Below are 14411 nucleotides of genomic sequence, written 5' to 3'. Positions count from 1 at the left end.
GGCTAACAGCCACCCATAACCAGTTCCAGGGGAATCCAACACCCTCTTTTGACCTCTGTGGGCATTGTATGACAGGTACACCTACATACTTGTAAGCATAACACAGGTATACTTACATACATGCAGGCAATACACTCATACACAAAAAATAAAAATAGTTTTTGATAAAGGAGTCAAATAAGAAGAGGGACTACTCATAATTGAAGAATTGTCATTATTAGATTCACCCTTTGGCTTGTATATGGGGCATTTTATTGATTTGCAATTGCTGTACCAGTGCCCAGCCGACTATGCAGTGTTCCTCCCCAGTCTGAACAGGTGGCACTGGGTTGTATAAGAAACCTGTCTGACCATGACCCAGAGAGAGCAAGCCAGTAGTCACATTCCTCTGCTGTTTCTATTTCAGTTCTTGTATCTAGCTTCTTACCTTGAGCTCCTGCCCTAGATCCCCTAGTTAATGGACTGTAAGCTGTAATTTACCTTTAAGCTGAAATAAACATTTTCCTCCTCCACCATGCTTTTAGTCAATGCTTTTTCAAAAGAGAAAAGTAACTAAAACAGGCCTGGTCCACAAAATGGAACATATACCTGGTACATTCACTGGCACCATGGATGCCTTTGTAAAGATTGTGAGACACAAGCTTACCAAGACCCTGAGGAACAGTCCTCCAGCCACCCTGGTGATGACTGCCTACGATCAACTCAAAGCCTTCCTATGTGGCTCGAGCCCTGACCTCTGACTTCTAGGCAACCATGGTGGCTGGTGCCCTGTGCCCTAGCCCACATGGACACCGTGACAGTGATCAGTCCTCTGGAACTTCTATGGACCATGCTACAGCTAGCTCAGCACTTGTCAAAGCAATAACTACCTGTGTTCAAGCTTCAGTGGCTCAGGGGGTCGGTGCTCACTGTGGCTCAGCTGGGGTCCCACAATCCTTCAAGCCATGCCCTTCTCAGCTCTTTATTGTTTCAACTGTGAACTGGTGAAAAGCTGCCTGAATTGGAAGACACCAGAAGATCAGACATCCATGGGCCTCAGCTTTGTGGCCAGTGGCATCTATGGACAGTGGCTGCCACCCTCACCCTCACGCTACGCTTTGATGTGGTGAAGACACAGCGACAGGTCTCACTGGGAGCTGTGGAGGCTGTAAGAGTGATGCCCGGGTTTGTTGACTTCACCTGGCTTCTGTTGCATAGAAACAGGGTTGAATCTGGCACCAAAGGACTCTGCCAGTTTACTCTGAAGGCTCATCAAGGCTACTCCCTTTATGTGTCATCATGATCAGTATTTACAAGCTTAGGAGTTTGGAAGTAGCTCCTTCTAGAGGCTCAACCAGGAACAGCCTCTGGGCCACTTAAAGGGGAGGAGCCACCCAGTGTGGTGGGAGCAGGAGATGGAGCAAAATGCCTTTGCCTCAGCACTGAGGAGGAGCCTTGTGATTTTCTCTCCCGACCTGGTCACCCAGACTGTCCTCATACTTCTATTCCTTCTGTTCCCCTTCCCAAAATATCCACTTCTGTCTTCTATGTTCAAGACCAAATCTGACAATTGCCCCTTATTTGTACTCCGTTTATGTTTATTGTAGATAGGTCCTGAGGAGTCAAGATCCCAACGCCAGATGGTCTGCCCAGGCCTGTTCATTCCCTTGTCTAAAGCTGATGACCTTCAGTGCACTGCTATGACTGTGGGGTGTGCAGGAAAGGGGGACAGAGGTCACAAATTCGGTGGGACCCCAGACCAGCACGGTGGTGTACCTACTTCAATACTCAGGAGGCAGAGGTAAGGAGGACTGCTGCCAGTGCTAGTTCAGTCAGGGCTTCATGTCAAGTTTCTGTCTCAAAAATAAATAACAAATTAAGTAATTAATAACAATTCTTCATCCAAGTGTAGTGGTCCACATTTTTAATCCCAACACTCAGAAGGCATAGTCAGGTGGGTTTCCGTGCAATTAAGGCCAGCCTGGGCTACATAAGAAGGCTGTCTCAAAAAAAAAAAGAGGAGGGGGGGCACCTTAGGGGATGTCCAGAGTCAGATGAGGTAAAGGGTGACAGGTTATCAACATGATAGCCAGGTCCCTTTATGGTGGGCCCACCGTGTTAGATTTGGCCAAGAGTCATTTCCCCTTCCAAGGCCATAGGGGAGTTGCAACAGTGGTGGAACAGGGTTGCCTACTTGCCAGATCAGGATGTTGGAGGGGACTATAATTTTGGGCTCAAGTAGAGATGTGCAGCTTGGTCAAGGCACATTCCGAGAGATCTCTGGGGGGATGGATCATCTATTAGAGGAGTCAATTCCAGGGGCACCTACAGGTCTACAGAAGCATGCTTCTCCCAACCTTACCCTGGATTATGGCCTACCAAAGACAATTAATTGTTAAGAATAAATTTTTGTTCACTTACAGGTGTAGACATTTTTTTGTCAGTTTTTAGTCTGTTCATAAAACCCCAACTATCCTTTCTAATCTTTCTCTTTTGAAAGTTATTTACCATTATTTAGAAAACAGCTCTTATTTAACTAAATCCTGAAATATTTCAAAATAATGTTAATAAATAGGAGAAACAATGAATTTCACTCATAGAGTTAAGAGACATATCAGTTTTTGAGGGCTGGGGAAATTGTTTAGAGTTTAGGAGAAATGGCAGCTTTTACAGAGGACCCAGGTTTAGTTCTCAACACACAAATAACAGTTAATAACAATCCTTAAGACCAGTTTCATGAGATATGATATCCTCTTCTGGCCTACTAGACACTACACACATTTGACGTACTTATATCCCTGCAATCAAAACACTGTTACACATAAAATAAATAAATAAATACATGCATACATACATGAATAAAAAGAGATATGGGGTTTTTTGAAGGATATTTAGTTTTTTGTTAAATAGATCTGTTTAGGTTTAAGTTCAATTAGATAGTTGGTTACCCCCAAGGTAAAAGTGCCACTATTGCACCAATAGCAAGTTTTCTGGGCCACTCATTGTTGGGATTATTAGGCTTTACAGCTGGGCTGAACCATTGTTGGTTTTTCAGCCTTAGCAGACTGAATAGTATCCTCTGATACTGTGAGGGCTAGTCTTCAGGGAGGAGGTTTCCAGGTCACTTCCAGCTCTATTGCTCTAAGTCCTATTTTTGAAGTATGTCCTCACCAACAACTAGAAGGGATGTTTCTCCAGCCTTGAGTGGTGTGTTCTGTTATATAACCTTCAGTTCTATACATGCATATACATAGGCTTTTGAAATAGTATATTTTCCTCTGGATTTTCATACCACATAAGCATTATTTGTTTCCCTTCTCTCTCCCCATATAAGCCTCCCTCATCCAGCACAATTTAAAGTCCAGATTTTGCCCATTTCCCCTGTGATAACAACTATCTCCTACTATCCCCCATCACTGGCTATTGTTCCCTTTAGAAAATTTCCATTTTCCTAGCCCCTGCAGTAACATCAGATTACATACTCACCTCTAAGAATTTGGACCTAAGATCCAAAGAGAGAATGTATGTCACTTGTTTCCTTGAGTCTGTTTTATTTCACTTAGCTTAACAGTTTCTAGTTCTATCCATTTATCAGAACGTTTCAGGATTTCATTTTTCTTTTCCTCTTTTTACAAATCCATTGTGAATCTACCACATTTTCATTATCTGTGTATCAGCTGAGGAACATATAATTTGTTTCTGTTTCTTCTCTTTTGTTAAAAGAACAGTAAAAACATGGGTGTCCAAGAATCGCTATACTAGAATGAGAGTTTGGGTATATGCCAAGGAGTGGTATAACCATATCATATGATAGATTCATTTTTATTTCCTGAGTATTTCATACTGTGAAAATTCCAAAGTGGTTACAGAAATTTATATAATTTATTGCATTTATTGTCTTACATCCTTTGAACCATCCCTGCAACTTATTAATAAAGCCAACTTGATCACGGTGGTTGATTTTTTTGTTGTGTGTATGCCATTTGTGAATATTATGCTGGGAACTTTTTCATCTATATTCACTAAAGATACAGACTTATAATTTCCTTTTTGTTGTTCTGATTTTTTTCTGGATTTGGTATTAGAGTAACATTGTCATCATAAAAGAAATTTGGGGGTTATCCATGTTTCTAAATTTCTGCTGTGACTCCATCTGGGCCTGGGCTTCCTTTAATCTGGAGACTTGATGTTACTGTTTTGAATTACTTATTTTTTATGGGTCTGTTTAAGATGTTGATCTTTTCTTAGTTTAACTTTGATGTTTCCATTGAATTTTTGAAATTTTCCGTTACTTTTAGACGTTTTAATTTAATAGGGTGCATGTTTTAAAGTACTCACTTCTAATATTCTGGATAATTTTGTTGGCTGTAGTGACTTTTCACCTTTTGTCTCTGATTTTGTTGATATAAATTTGTTTTTTCTTTCTTTTGGTTTACTAACAGTTTGTCTATATTACCTATTATATATATATTTTTTTTCAAAGAGCCAACTCTCTGATTCATTGATTCATTTATTGTCTCCTTCGTTTCTATTTCATTGATTTTTGCTCTGATTTTTATTATTTCTTCTCATCTCATTTTAGGTTATGTTTATTCTTGCTTTGCAAGATGCTCGAGTTGTATCATATGTAATTTATTTGTGCTCCTTCTGAGTTTTAATGTAGGTGCTTAGAACTATAACCTTTCCTCTTATAACTGCTTTAAATGTGTCCCAGAGGTTCGGTTATGTTATATTGTCTTTTTATTTAGTCCTAGGAATACATTTACTTTCATTTTTTTTCTTTGATTCATTCACCTTTAAGGAGTGTGTGGTTTAGTACTCATAAGTTTATGTAGCTGCTAGAAATTCTTTTGCTGCTGATTTTAAGTTTTATGTTATTATATACAATAGAACACATGGGATTATTACATTTTTTTTTTATTTTTGAGATCTGTTTGGTGCCCCTGTATGTGGTATATTTTAGAGAAACTTCCATGATTGCTGAATAGAATATGTATTCATTTATCGTTAAATCTTTAAAGAAGTGGATAGTGGAATATTCAGTAGATGTCTGTCAGGTTCACTTGAGGCATGATATCATTTAATTCAGATGCATCTCTATTTACTCATTGTCCAGTTGCCCTGTCTATGGAAATAGTGAGGTACTGATGTCGCCTGCTATTATTGAGTTTAGATTAAGCTGTTTCTTGAAGTCTAATGATATGGCTTTCATGAAATTGTGTGCAACATAGTGTATTGCATGTATGTTCATGACTATAGCATCTTCTGTTATATTTTTCCCTTGATCAGTATGCAGTGACCTCTTTACCTCTTTTGATTAATTATCAGTTGAAGTATATTTTGTCATGTATTAGAATCACAATGTCTATTGATTCTTAGTGCCATTTGCTTGGAACAGTTTTATCAATTCTTTCACCCTAAAGATGTTCCTATTCCGTAAGGTAAGGTGAGTTCCTAGTACTCAATAAAAGGTGGATTGTGTTCCTTAACAGTCAACTAGCCTGTGTGTATTTACTGAGGCATTAATAGCATTGATTTTTAAAGTTATTATTAAGAGATGCTTACTGTTTACTGTCTTTTTGATTAGTTTATGTTCTTTCTCTTGTGTTTCTATAGTTATACCTTCAATTGTTTTCTTTCTGTAACCTCTTAGCTATGTCCACTCCTTTCTTCAGTCCTTGGTATTGCCTTGAGTACTCACTGTAGGGCTGATTTGGTGGACATGAATTCTTTCATCCTGTTTTTTTTTTTTTTTTTTTTTTTTTTTTTTTTAATGAAAGATTTTTCCTTCCCCCTCGACTATGATAGACAGCTTTGCTGGGTAAAATATTTTGAATTGGCCTCTTTCATCATTTAATATTTGGAATACTTTGTTCCAGGCTCTTCTGAATTTTGTAGCTTTCATTGAAATGTCAAGTATAGTGCTGATGGGCTTTCCATTACATATAACTTGTGTTCTCTTGCAGCTTTCAGTATCCTCTTTCTGTAACCCCCTTGAGGTTCCTATCTATCGTTGCTGTTGACCTGCGATTATTCTCCTTCCTCTATTCCTATGATGAATAGTTTTCATCTTGCCATGGTATCTCGCATTTCCTGCATTTTTCATTCCTGTGTGTTTTAAGTTTCATACTCTTTGCTTCAGTGGTCCAAATCTGCAACTTATATCATTCAGTCTTGATATTCCACCTTCTATTTTGTTCTGCTGGTGAGACTTTCTCCAGTTGTTCTGAATGGACTTATTGTGTTTTTAAATTTCATCTTCTTTTTAGACTGAATTTTCCTCAATATGTCTATTGCTTTCATTACTTCACTTTTCAAGCTCTGATCTGCCTTTGTCATTTCATTGAGCCATATGTTTTCTTTAGCTTCAGTCAGGAGTTTGTCTCTTTTAGTTCTTTGCTTTTTTCTTTGTGTTTTCTTTAAATTCATTGAATTCTTTGATGGTGTATGATCTTCCGATTGAGTATACTTGATCAATCAGAGATGACTGTTGCAGAACGCTGACTCTCCCCTTACCAGTTCATATCAATTGCCAACAGCTTTGCTGATATTGGTGGGATATCTTGATCAAATCCTATGCTAGGGTTTTGTCTGGCTTGAGCTTCAGCTGGTCTTTACATGCTGTCACTACAGCTGTGATTTCATATGTGCACCAATACATGATTTCCAAAAGACACTGTTGTCTTGGAGTTATCCACTGCCTTTGGCTTGAAATATTTCTGTCCTCTCTTCCATAAGGAGCCCTAAGCCTTGAGAAGATAGAGCATGATAAATGTCTTCCATTTGGGACTAAATATTCCACAGCGTCTTATTCTCTGCATTGTGGATCTCTGGGTTAATTATTGTCTACTATCAAAAAAAAGCTTTTCTGATGAAAATATAGAGATGCTGTAATCAGTGGAAATAAGGATAAATCATCGGGACTCGGTTTTATGCTCTGTGTACTTAACAGAATAATAGTAGTATATTCTCCCCCAGGATCCACCACCTGTGTAGTCACAGGTTCTTGGTCCAGATAACAGTATGAGTTTGATCTTGTGGATCTCCCCTTAAATCCAATCTGAAAGTCTTTTTTGGTTTCCTAATATTTGTGCCACTATTGCAACAGTACACATGTCTCGCCAGACATCACATTATTATATATTGTAGGGCTCATTGCTGGGTAAGATTGACTACTACTTTTCTCTTCTCCACTGATAGTATACAGTGCACTTTCCAGTAATATAAAAGCTGACCAGTAGGGATGAAGCTTCCATGTCAGTCTTGTTTTTTCCTATGTCCTGTAATTCAAACGTGGTATCTTCAGCAATAGAGACTTACCAACAAGTTCTGGAGGATAACCAAGAACATTGGTAATGGCCCATAACATTTGGGCATCTGTGGACTTCACAGGCCACCAACTCCAAAGGAAATAATCAATTCCTGGCAATGGAATTATATTTTTTAGTTTATGCTGTATAGTAGGGACATTGTTGCTCCATGACAGAAAAATTCCAGTTACTTTCTTTATATAAGTGCATGTTTATATCTTAGGATATTTCTAGGGTAGGTTTCTGTGTGATCCTTTCTAATGGCTTTCAGTGTTCGTTTTCCTTCCAGACCAGTGCTAACTCCTTTATATTGCCCTCACTCCCCCAACCCTATTTAACAATTTCTATTAATTTATTCATTCCCATTCCCCTCTTTATACTGCATTCTATTCTCTCAACTTTGAAAGCCCCCATGACCCCTTACTAGTTTCCTGAATTCCCTGGGTATTCTAAATGAAACTCATATAGCTGAATACTCAAAATGACTGTTTCCAGCTTCATCCATGGGAATTTTGTAATTTCATTTGTCTTAAACGCTGAATCAAATTCCATTGTGTAAAGACCTTTTCATTATCGATTCATTAGTTGATGGACATATAGGTTCTTTGTTTTATAATATGCTGTTTAGAGCAATGAATACGGATGAGTAGGTATCTCTGTAGTGGGATTTAGAATCCTATGGGAATATTTTCCCAAGAGTAGTATAGCTGGATGGTGTAATAGACATATTTCTAACTTTTAGAGGCATCTCCATACTGATGTCCACGGTGGCTGTACCTGTTCACACTCCCACCAGCAATGAGTAAATGTTTCCCCTTCCCTCCTCCTGTCAGCATTTGCTGTCCTGTTGTTCTTGTTTTGTTTGCTTTGTTTCTGATCTTAACCATTCTCACTGGGGTAAGGTAGATCTCAAAGCTGCTCCAATATGCATCTTACACTAGTCAAAATAATCTATTTTTTAATGTTGTTACAGACATGGCGATGGGAAGACATTTGTTCCTATGGGGAAGACAAAGACCTGCTGAAGTTTCACAACACGAAGCAGAGGCACAAAATAAGCAGTAGGGAAGCCTTAATCAGTCTTGTTACATTATTGTAATGAAGCATTGTTTTTGTTAAGGTAAATGTAAATGAAGATTCTCTGAGTTAAAACTCCAATACTAACATACAATATTAATTTCAGCCTCCCTTCTAGGCCTTTTAAACCATAAGGTTTAAAAGTGGAAGCCTATTAGGATACATTGTATAGTGTTAATTGTGTTTTACATTCTCTTCTTTCCTTCCTGAGTTTGGTTTATTTTGTAGCCTTTTCTTTGAAATAATAGCACATGGTGTGTTTCATACTGGAAGGAGTTTAAAAAAAATATTTGCTCATGCATTTATGCATATAATAGGAACTGGAATTAAAATTTGATGGCATAGAACTATGGAGCTAAAGTGATAGCTCAGAGGACCCTAATCACAGAATGTTAATGTGAAAATTCACTAAGAACACAAAGTGAGAAGCCACCAACCAGCTGGGCTCACCCCATCCCTCCATCCCTACACAGAGGGAGCTTGAATTGAAAGCAACAAAATTAAGTTGGGTTCAAATATATACTGAAGTTATATAACTATATATATAGTTTTATATATAGCTATATATAACTATATATAACTGTAATTATATATATGTACTGCTTTCATGAATATTCTACAAACTGTGTATATTGTTGAAAGATTTACCCTTTATTCTTGGTGAAGACAGTTATTTGGATGCAAGTCATCTCCACCTACTCTTTCACCTAGTTTCAATGCCTCTTTCTCTCTTTATTTTATGTATATGAGTGTTCTGAATACATGTAAACAACTGTACCACATGAATGCTTGTTGCCCACAGAGACCATAAGAGGACATCAAAAACACTGAAACTGGAGTTACAGATACTTGTGATATACCTTCTGAGTGCTATGAACTGAGCTTGGTCTTCTGCAAAAAGCATCCAGTGCCCTTAACCACTGAAACATCTCTTGTCTTTTGTTTCCACTTCTAATTTTAAAGTAATTTTCTTTGCAAACTTCAAGCCATATATTTTGATCATATTTAGACATCTCCCCCCTATCTGCACCATCTCATAGCTTCCCCACCAGATTTGATGTAGTCTGTCACATATACTAAGGATGAGGGAGTAAAATCTGCATCTTCATATATCCTTCAGTGAAGTTTGACAGTATTACCATTAATAAGCATTTACACAACTGGCATTATAGCATACATAGAAAACCAATCTTCTAGGCTTTCCATATATATTTCATTTATCATATTTTATAAAGACCATATTTTTCCAATACAAAATTTTGAGTCATCAATTTTATAATGTGAACAGTCACATCATGAATTTAAAGAGCTTTTGGAGTTACCAAGGAATGGAATCTGCTTAGTTGTACAAAAGCTAATGAATGGATGGATAGATAGATAGATGACAAATAGATGATAGACTGATAGACAATAGAATATATTGGTTGTTTCTTTTGTTATATAGAAACTGTCTATTTTACTGAGGTTCCATTTGTTCATTGTTGAACTTAGCTCCTGAGCAATTGATATCAGATTTAGAAAGTCCTTTATTGCATCTGGATCTTTTAAAACACTGCCTATGTATTTTTCTAACAGGTTTGATCCATTGAGAATTCACATTCATATATGGTAATAGGTATGGGACTAATTATTTTATTTTATTTTTATTGAATTTTTTGTATTTCATACAGAATATCTCAAACAATCTTAATCACCTTTATACTTCTTTCCCCACTGGCACTCTTCCATAGCCCCCCTCCAACCCACTGGAACACATATATTCTGTCATCCATTTTAAGGCCCACTGTGTCAAGTCAGTGTTCCCAAACATTCCTCATGCAAGTCCATCCACTAGGTCTAGTCAGCCTAACTAGAGTCCCCTGTTTTAAGAACATCACCCCTTCCTCATCTAATAGTAATCAGTTGCCAATATTTCTTCAGCTAAGATTGGGGTTTGTTGCTCATCTCCCCAGTTCTCTGCTGAGTTTTTTCTGCCTAAATTTCATGGTTCTTGTGAATACTGACACCATTGCCATAGAATCATATGAGCAGGTTCCCAGGAGCTTGTAGGACTCTCTTTTGATATGATCATGCACCTACTCCCTGACTCTTGCAATCTTTACACCCCCTTTTCCACCATGGTCCCTGTGCCCTGGTTGGGTGAAGTTTAATATGAGTCTTGTCCAATGACCAGCATTCTGCAGACTCTTAATCTCTATATTTTGGCCATTTGTGACCTTTTGTGTCCCTGGCCCTCTGTTGCATGAGGGAGCTTCATTAATGAGAATTGAAAGGTTTCATTACTAATTGTATTCTTCTACACGTGGAGATTCATTTTCCTGCACTATTTAATGAAGATGCTGTCTTTCCTCCAGTGTGTGTTCCTGGCAACACTTTCAAATACCAGGTGGCTGAAACTGCATGAATTCATGTTTGGATCCTTTATTTTTTCCATTGGTCTATAAGTCTGTTTTGTGACAATACCATGCTGCATGCTGTTTTATGATAATTGGCCTCTCATATAGACTGAGGTCTGTTATAATTCCCCAAGCACTGCTCTTTTTGCTCAGGATTACTTTGGAAAATTGGGGACTTTGGTGTTTCTATATGAATTTTAGAATGGATTTTTCTGTTTCTGTTAAGAATGTCACAAGGATTTTGATTGGAAATGCATTTAATCTATAAATTTGCTTTTGGTAGGATGATAATTTACCAATCCATGAGCATGGGAGGTCTTTCAATTGCCTGTCTTCATCAATCTCATTCTTGGTTAGATCTATCCCTAGACTTTTTTTGAGGCTGTTGTGCGTGGAAGTTTTTTTTTTTTTTTTTTAATAAACCAGGCTGGCCTTGAACTCTGCCTCCTGAGTACTGGGATTAAAGACATGTGCCATCATGCCTGACTAGAAGTGTGTTTTTTTTAACTGCTGGGTTTGCATTTGGGATGATCTCACTTTTCCAGATTCTTGAGTCATAACATGAAGTCATTTCTTTGTGTTCTATTTCATTTAATGTAGGCACTTAGAGCTATAAATATCTCCCTTAAAATGGCTTTTTTGTCACAAAGCTTTTGTTGTGTACTATCATTTGCATTTAGTTTCAGGACTATTTTTATTGCTAGCAAGATTTCTTCTTTCACGCACTTATCATTCAGGAAGGTGTTGTTTAATCTCTATGAGTTTGTGTAGTTACTAGAGTTTCTTTTGTCTGTAGATTTCTTTTGTTGCTGTGTGTGCAAATGACATGAAACTCAAGCCTGCCTAGGTCAAAGTCCACGTGATAGGTATGATATGGGCATATTCTATTTAGTAAAGCAAAGAACATATGAGCCCTGGGGAAAAGCCACTGGGCCTGGTCTCCTAGTGACGTTGCAGAATAGGATCTGGCTGTCTCTCACAGATAGCCAGGTACTCAACAGCAGCCTCAGAGTGACACGGCCAATACCCAAGCAGAACATGTGGGAACAGGATGGATTGATTCTTACTACCTAGAAAAAAGGCTTGGGCTCTTCAGCAACTTGAGGGACTAGAGATGATCCTGTTTCATGAAGATGCTTTGCTGGTAAGAATTAAGAAATGCATCAGTATTCTCTCTACTCCCTGTTCTGCTATGTTCCATGAACCTTAGGTGTAGATGTTTCATTGTAGATGTGTTATTTAGAGCTGGGCCTCTCACAGACACATATTTTCTGGGTGAGATCAGTTGTAGAATTTTGTAATATTCTCCATCTGTTGCAAAATAAAGCTTCATTGTGACTGGTGTCTGGTATACTTGTCTATAAAAATAAGGATAAATATTTAGCATACAGTAAGAAATTATACTTATCTAGGGACATGACAGAGGTAGGGCTTTCTCTAGGCTCTATGAGCTCTCCAGCTATGTGTATTTGGCTATGATTACAGTGCCACATGTGAGTTTCCTCTCCTTGAGTAGGCTTTAAGTATTAAAAAGTTAATTTTAAGTAGTTTTTAATTACCCCCTAATAAAAGAGTCACTACTACATCAATGTAATTTGTTGTTCTAGTCATTGTTTTTGTTATTGTGTTTTAAAGCTGAGGTTGGGTCATTGACTTATTTTCCTCCATTAGCAGCTTGTATGGTGTCCTTTAAAACTATGAGAGAGTATCTTCTGATTCCAGCTCCATTGTACAGTTCTGTGTTCAATGCATATTGTACCTTCAACAATAGGATCCTACCTTCAACTTCTGGGCTGGGGTGCGGGTGGGGAGAGGGTTAAGAGCTATGGAAATAGTTGATCTGCTTTTGGTAGTCTTTTGGACTATCCTGATCAACAACTCAAAGGGAGGTTTCTTCTGTCTGGCACTATGTTTCCTGTTGCATACCCTTCAGCTATACACACACACCCATGAACAGATATTGTATGTGTATTTTTCTGTACGCTTTTGAACTAATATATTTCCTTCTTTTCCTACACACCATCTAAGCATTATTTATCTATCATCTCTTTCTCCCTGTCCAACTTCCATGTTTTTTCCTCATTTAAAGCATCCCCATATTCCTCATTAGCTCTTGATAATACCTGGCTCGTATTATCACCCCTTCTTGAGCTCCTTCTTCCCCTTTTAATTTTTTTTTTTTTACCATTACTTTCTTTAAAAAATATGGTTACATTGAAAAACTTTGCATAGGTTGGAGAATTGGAAAGGGGCAAAATGGAAAAATCATATTTCAGCAGCAATGACAAATTTCACATTGTTTTTGAAGCTTGATAGTAAGTTCTTTTTTCAGTAAACAATATGCACAAATTATAGTAGATATACAGAATTGCAAATTTACATTCTAAAATACAGCAATATATCTTTAGTTTGAGAATTTTATTAGTTTAGTTATTACATTACTGTCATGGGGCAGTGACCACAGTTCAAGCCTGTAGCACTTGGGGACTCCAACGGATAGAAATCAGGACACAGGGGATGCAGAAGTTTATATGCCAGTGCATGTTTATTGTGAACCAAACCAAGCTTATGTAGGAATCAGATCTGGAGTAACCAAGGAATAACTAAGGATACATCACTAAACAGAAAGTAACCAAGGAATAACCAAGGATACATTACGTTACTATCAAGAATACATTACTTCACCAACCGAAACTCACCCAATGTTTGCAATATCCAAGATTCAGCTGAATATTTATAATATCTTAGATATAAGGTGTACTGTTTGATTACTCTTAGCAACTACCATAATTTATTATTTCTATATAGAAACCAAGCTATCAGTGCTGAGAAACTCCGGTGTCCATAAACTGAAACAGAACTCTTTGGTTATGTTTCCAAGACTGCCAATTAATCAGGGAAGCAAAGCCTGTCAACTCAGACCACAGAAGCAGAGATCAGGGAAACTCCCAAGGTGGAAGCATTCTTTCTCTGATGCTTAAGTCAAGGCAAGCTGAATAGCTCCTAACATTTCCCCTTTTCTTATTTAATATAACCACAGAATATGCCACATCCAGGATGGAAGGACCATGCCTGTCTTAGGTTGCCTTCTACAAGAGCAAAGCCTTACCTGTCATTGGCATGCAGCTTCAAGCAGCTATGCCCTGTCTTAGGTTGACTTTCTCCCAGAAGATCTTACCTGTCATTGACTACCAGTGATAGGGGAGGGGAACACTAACTCACAATAGCCTTGATAAGCTGCAAGAATATAACATATCTGGTATCCTCTGCGAAGCTTCAGGTCAAACTGAATTGATTAGGCCTTAACAATTCCCATTTCTTTATTAACTTTATCTATATTTTCCTTTTGAAAATGTAGGGAAGACAAGAGAATCTCAGCACTACATTTCCAAGCATCTTGGTTTAGGCATCAAAAGACATATCGACCTCCTATAAGCAGTATGCAAAGAACAATTATCAAGGTTATTAAAGAAAATCTAGAACTATGTAATATACTTTGAGTCCATCCACGAGGATCGAGACCAGAAAGAGTATTTGCTAAAGTAGTAGCTACATGATCAATAGAACTAGAAGAAGGTATTTCCTCTGAAAATGTCTCATATATTTCTTCCTGCAATTGCATCTTATTAAAAGTTACATTACCCATTTT

At 37.8% G+C, this 14411-nt stretch overlaps 1 pseudogene; it reads left to right on the top strand.

The window, feature by feature from the left end:
* The first annotated feature begins 575 nt into the window (after positions 1-575).
* Positions 576-1301, top strand: LOC103740125 (annotated as a pseudogene).
* Positions 1302-14411: the final 13110 nt, after the last annotated feature.

The sequence above is a fragment of the Nannospalax galili genome, unplaced genomic scaffold (assembly GCF_000622305.1).
Source record: "Nannospalax galili isolate Female #2095 unplaced genomic scaffold, S.galili_v1.0 scaffold298, whole genome shotgun sequence".
NCBI classification, from domain to species: Eukaryota; Metazoa; Chordata; class Mammalia; order Rodentia; family Spalacidae; genus Nannospalax; species Nannospalax galili.
Note: the sequence above shows the minus strand (reverse complement) of the source record. Positions and strands in the feature narration are given on the sequence as shown.